The following is a 7023-nucleotide window of genomic DNA, read 5'->3' as shown; positions in this document are numbered from 1 at the left end:
CCTCATATACCTTAATTGATCTGAACCTCAGAATAATCCTGCAAAATCTGTACTGTAACTATTATTATTCCCATTTTTCAAGTGAGAACCATGATATTCCCCATGTTGTGTCTTAACCATTGTCGCACAACTAGCATCAGAAGTTGTATTCAAAACTAGGCCTCTCCTGATTCTATACTTAACGTACTTCCATCCAGATATGTTAGCATTCTTAAGGAGAGGATGAGGTTCCGTCTATTTTAATTATGTTGCTGTAAAACTGCAGTGGTAAATAATTAGAAATCACATGCTTTTTTATAAGGCATACATAATATGAAGAATTAAGAATAATATCCTATGAATAGATTCTATCATTGAGGAAAGGGTAAGATAGTCTTATCAATTTTATATAATTTTCTGGAGGAGTGCAGGGCACCTGTGATTTCATTGGTGTAAGGATTTTAGGAAGGTCTAGGTAAGGCACTTCCCTAAGCAATGCATATAAACACTTGCTTTGTAGGATGTATACACACATGCATCCACATATATTGTTGTTCAGTCATGCCTGACTTTCTGTGATGGCATTTGAGGTTTTCTTGGCAAAGATACTGGAGTGATTTGCCATTTCCTTCTTCAGCTCACTTTATAGATGAGGGAAACAGGGTTAAGTGACTTGCCCAGGGTGCTACAGTTAGTAAGTGTCTGAGACCAGATTTAAACTCAGGAAGACAAGTTTTCCTGACTCCAGGCCTGGCACCCTAACCACTGTACCACCTAGCTGCCACTATACATCCATACACATGTAAATGTGTATGGATGTATACATATAGAGACATATACATATATTTTTTATTTGAAGGAATTACTAGAAAAATTATCTGGGACTATACTAAGTTCAACTGTATTCAGCAACACAACTATAATATAAAAAAACAAAAATAATTGCCTACCTATTCATATGATAAAGGTGGGAAAATAAGCTACTCAATTTTATTTAAAATTTTCCTAGGATATATTTCTCTAAACCCACCTAACCTTTGTCATGTGATGGGTAAGTGGTGCATTCTGCAGATGGAAGGGCCTTAGCCCACCTACAGTTATGTATATCTGGTGTGTCAGTTTGTACTTGTTAGCTTGCCAACATCCACATTTTTGTAGGGGTGGAAGTAGGCGGGTGGTAACGCACAGATGTTTCACTTAAAACAGAGAGAATAATCTATACACTATGAATAAATGCACTTCATAGTCAGGGATAAGAAAACCTTGAACAGAGAGAGAAGATAAAGCAATATATAACACATATGTCTGATGGAAAATCTACAGTGGATAATACCATCATTTGGATTTTACCCTTAGTATATTACATGTAGTTCATTAAGAATCTGTATGTAATCTTTGCAACATTTAAAAAAATGTTAATAAAATTGATTTTGGCCATCTACATTAAGAATTAATATCTATATTGATAATCTCAGCTTGAATTACAATAATTAGAAACTATCTTCAAATCAGATATGACTTTAACAATATGATACTCCAGCCACAATTAGGAGCATGATTGTTAATGGAAAGATAGGGTTTATTCTTATTTGTGTATGTGGGTGGGTGTTTTCCCCTAGTTCAGAACTGTCTATTCACCAGCTTAAGGAATGTTAAAACAGATCAGTACATTAATTTATAGTTTTAGACAATTGCCTAGATCCCTGGTAGGTCAAGGGATTTTTTTTATGTGAACAGTTTGCTAGTATGTTAGTGGCAGGACTTGAATCCTAATCTTTTGAACTATAAGATTAACTGTCTATCCAATATGCTACCTCTCATAATGATAATAAATAGCATCAGAAGGTCATAGAATGGGGTCAAAAGAAACTTTAGAAATCATCTAGTCAAACTATTTTACAGATCAGATAACTAAGGGACATAGAGTACCTTGCCAAAGGTTACACATTATATGCATGTATTCAGTGGCATAGGTGAGATGCAAACCCATACATTCTGACTCTAAAGCTGACATTTTTTGCACCATGTCACAAAATAAGTAATTTGTCCTTATTATAGTCACAAACTTAAGCTAGCAGATCTATTTTTACTTTGTTTTGATTGGATCATCTAGAAGCAGTTCCTCATTATCCACTAAATATAATACAAATGCCTTACTCTGGCATTCAAGGACCTTCTCCACAATCTGTCTCCAATTTAACTTTCAAGCTTTATTTGATCATTCTTCCCAGCACACTATCTGCAGTCTAGCCATCTGGACTATTCATCACTTCTCCAAACTTGTCCTATTTTCTCTTCATACCTTTGTACAGGCTGTTCTCTACTCCTGGAAAGTCCTCTCTGCCTTTGCCCTGCACCTCTGCCTGCTGAAATCTTTTCCCTTCTTACAAGCCCAACTCAGAAACCATCTACTCTGAAAACTTCTCTGCTTTCAATTATGCATTAGTTTTCTGTCCTAGAGTGTCTTTCACTATGTTCCTCTTGCTCTCCTGCTCCTATGTACTTGTGTTACTCATAGGAACAGTAGAGACTACTTGCATTAAACTTATTTGTCTACATATATTACTACCAACCCTGCTAGGTTGTTAGGTTCTAAGAGGGCAAGGACTATGTATTATTTTATCTTGCAATTCTTAAGGTTACCATAAATTCAAATCAGAGAGATTATTATTATTATTATTATTATTATTATTATTATTATTTGCTTTTTGGAGGGCAATTGGGGTTAAGTGACTTGCCCAAAATCACACAGCTAGTAATTGTGTCAAGTGTCTGAGGCCGGATTTTAACTCAGGTACTCCTGACTCCAAGGACAGTGCTCTATATACTGCACTACCTAGTGTCCTCAGATATCAGAGATTATTATAGTCATAGGACCATTTTTTAAAGACTGAAAGAGACATATATTATCAAGACCAACTCCCTTATTAAACTTATTGAGAAACTGAGACCCAGAGGAGTTTTAATTTATCTAATTCATGCATAAATACGTATAGCCAAGTTAGAAATAGAACCTAGTCATAAAAGCACAAACTTGCTGTGGGATCCGGCTTCAACCATCTCCAATATTTGTAAAAAAAAAAAAAAAAAACTCTAAACAAATTTTAAAGCTACAGAACCCATAAAGAGACAGAGAGAAACAAATTTCCCACTGAAGGCAGCCTGGCAGGCCAATAAGAAAGGTCTATTGAAGAGCACTGAGAGCTGAGTGTAGTCCCCAGTGAGTCATGGTTCTGGCCCCAGGGTGGCCCCAAACAGTGCCCAGATCAGCCAGGGTGGCGTTCAGTAGAGTGAATCACCAGCAGCTGTGGTGGTTTCCAGACTCTTCAACCCATAAATGCCAAAGAAAAAGTAAGAGTTCTACAGTGGTGTAATGCAATGCAAAGCAAAGGCAACTTCCCAAGGTTCAAAATACCAGCAGAGGTGCTCTCCATTTTATTCAGTGACAAATTAAGAACAGAGAAGATCAAAATATGACATCATTCAAAATACAGCATTTACTAAGTGTGATTCAATAATCTCCAAGTACTACCTGATTTAATCAAGTACTACCCCACCCCAGGAAATTACATTCCTTTAATCAATTACAAAGTCCCTCTTCTAAATACTACTCCACCCCTAGGCTGTACCTTCATTTAGTCCATCACAAAGCCCCTCTTCTCAAAGGGAGATTAGTTTCCAATCAAAGTACATTCATTTATTTAATCACAGAACAAAAAAAGGTCAAAAGTTCCCCACAATTGAATCTACTCCAGAGTTACAACAAGCTTAAACACAGCACTTAATACCCAAATGGAGGTCTTTTCTTCATCTTGACACCAGGCAAGTTCTCAGCAATCTTTGTTCCTGGGGAGACAAAGCTTAGCAAGGACACAAGATACATTGCCAGTCTCTTCATTAATTCATTCTCTGTCTTCAGAACAGTCCTAGGACCCCTGAAAACATTAGCAAAACCCCCTTCCAGGATTTCTGTAAACATACAACAAGAAAATCCTTCTTAAGGGCTTTGGAACCAACAGCAAGGTTCCAAGAATGCTGCAACAACAGCACTGTCCTTCACCAGTGGACAGTATTCAATCTCTGTCTGCAGAACAGTCTCTGGAGTTCTGAACCAACAGCAAGGTTTCAGAACCTCTGCAACAACAGCACTGTGCTTCACCAGTGGACAGATCTGGCAAAACATCAAAACAGACAGACAAAGTACCAGCATAATAGCCATGTCTCCTCAGTCCTTGGAAGCTCTGGGTGGCAGCTCTCAAAAGTCCTGGGAAATTCAAAGTGGCCCTCAGCAATTCTCTCAGTCTCTCTCTACTTCCAAAGGTGCTGCTTCCAAAAAGTTCTTCTGCCTCTCTCTTCTCTTGTGTCTCTCTAAATTTACGTCATCAGCTCCTCCCAGTTCAGCACTCTCTTTTCACGTCAACAAGTCCATCCCACAAGTGGGATTAAGAAGCTCTGGGTTTTAACACAATCAAACCAAAAACCAAGCCAATACAGGGGAATATTTAAATGCCATTACTATTACAAGTGGCAAAGAGCTCAAAAGTCAAATAATTGGTAAGATGAAGAAGCACAATCAGACAATACAATCTTTTTTGGGGGACAAAAATGATTAAAGCATGGAACTGGTGGAGGACAATGAAGTCAGATCTCCTGTATCAAAAGCTTCCAAGAAAAATATAAATTGGTCATAGGCCATGGAGGAGCTCAAGAAGGATTTTGAAAATCAAGTAAGAGAGGTGGAAGAAAAACTGGGAAGAGAAATGAGAATGATGCAACAAAATCATGAAAAGCAAGTCAACAGCCTGCTAAAGGAGACCCAAAAATACAGTGAAGAAAATAACACTTAAAAAAATAGACTACCTCAAATGGCAAAAGAGTTCCAAAAAGCCAATGAGGAGAAGAATGCCTTAAAAAGCTGAATTTGCCAAATGGAAATGGAATTTCAAAAACTTGCTGAAGAGAATAGCTCCTTCAAAATTAGATTGGAGCAATTGGAAGCTAATGACTTTATGAGAAGTCAACAGATCAGAACAAATGAAAAAGAAGAAGGCAATGTGAAATATCTAATTGGAAAAACCACTGACTTGGAAAAAAGATCCAGGAGAGATAATTTAAAAATTATTGGACTACCTGAAAGCCATGATAAAAAAAAAAGCCTAGAAGTCATGCTCAAGAAATTCTCCAGGAATATTGCCCTGATATTCTAGAGCCAGAGGGCAAAATAGACATTGAAAGAATTCAACAATCACCTCTTGAAAAAGATCCTCAAAAGAGAATTCGTAGGAATATCATAGCCAAATTCAAGAGTTGCCAGGTCAAGGATAAAATATTGCAAGCAGCCAGGAAGGAACAATTTTACTATTGTGGAAACACAATCAGGATAACACAAGGTGAAGCACCTTCTACATTAAGAGATTGAAGGGCTTGGATGATATTCCAGAGGTCAAAGGAGCTAGAATTAAAACCAAGAATCACCTACCCAGCAAAACTGAATATCATGTTTCAGGGGAAAATGTGGTCATTCAATGAAATTGAGGACTTTCAGGCATTCTTGATGAAAAAAACAGAGCCAAGGGCAGCCAGGTAGCGAGTAAGAGTACCGGCTCCAGTGTTGGGATGACCTGGGGATCGAATCCAGGCTCAGACACTTTGCACCCACCCAGAAACACCTGGCTGTGTAACCTTGAGCAAGTTACTTAACCCCAATTGTTTAGGGGTGGCCAGGTGGCTCAGCGAGTAAGAGCACCGGCCCAGTGTCAGGATGACCTGGGGGATCAAATCCAGGCTCAGATACTTAGCACCACACCGAGAAATAACTGGCCGTGTAACCTTGAGCAAGTTACTTAACCCCAAGATTGCTTTAGAAAAAAAACAATAAAAACAAAAACAAAAAAACAGAGCTGAACAAAAAATTTGACTTTCATATATAAGAAGCAAGAGAAGCTTGAGAAGGTAACAGGAAAAAGAAATCATAAGGAACTTATTACAATTAAACTATTTACATTCCTACATGGAAGAGCAATAATTGTAACTCATGCAACATTTCTCAATATGAGGATAGTTGAAGGGAATATATATGTATATCTGTATACATTCATATATATGTATGTATAGGAGGGTATATAAATATATATGTGAGTTTGTGCATATGTGTGTACATGTATACATAGAAAGAGGGCACAGGATGGGTTTAATATGAAGATATGGTATCTTAAAAATAAAATTAAGAGGTGAGAGAGGAATATATTGGAGGAGGGAGAAAGGGAAAATATATTAGGTAAATTATCTCATATAAAAGAATCAAGTGAAAACTGTTACAATGGAGGGGAAGAGCAGAAAGGTGAAAGGGAATGGGCAACCTTACTCTCATTGAATTTGGTTTAAGGGGGGAATAGCATACACATTTAGTTGGGTATCTTACCCTACAGGAAAGGAGGGGGGAACGGGCTAAGGGGGGGGTTGATAGAAGGGAGGGCAGATTGGGGGAGAGGGTAGTTAGACACAAACAATTTTGAAAAGGGACAGGGTCAAAGTAGAAAATAGAATAAGTGGGGGGACAGGAGAGGATGGAGGGAAATATAGTTAGTCTTTCACAGTATAACTATTATGGAAATGTTTTGCATAACTGCAAATGTACAACCTATGTTGAATTGCTTGTCTTCCCTGTGGGAGTGGGTGAGGAGGGAAGAAGGGAACCCTGGAAATTAAAGTTTCAAAAAAAATGTTGATGCGTGTTACATGCACCTGGGAAATAAGAAATACAGGCTCTGGGGTATAGAAATCCATCTTGCCCTACTAGAAAGTTAGGGGGTATAGGGGAAGATATAAGAGAGAACAGATTGGGGTGCCTAGGTGGTGCAGTGAATAGAGCATGGGCCCTGGAGTCAGGAGGACCTGAGTTCAAATCCGGCCTCAGACACTTAACACAAAAACTTGCTGTGTGACCTTGGGCAAGTCACTTAACCCCAATTGCCCTCCCTTCCCCCCTCCAAAAAATGAGAGAGAGAGAGAGAGAGAGAGAGAGAGAGAGAGAGAGAGAGAGAG

Source organism: Petaurus breviceps, unplaced genomic scaffold (assembly GCF_028583685.1).
Source record: "Petaurus breviceps papuanus isolate PSGF00001 unplaced genomic scaffold, PetGlider_PUasm1.0 90977, whole genome shotgun sequence".
NCBI classification, from domain to species: Eukaryota; Metazoa; Chordata; class Mammalia; order Diprotodontia; family Petauridae; genus Petaurus; species Petaurus breviceps.
Note: the sequence above shows the minus strand (reverse complement) of the source record.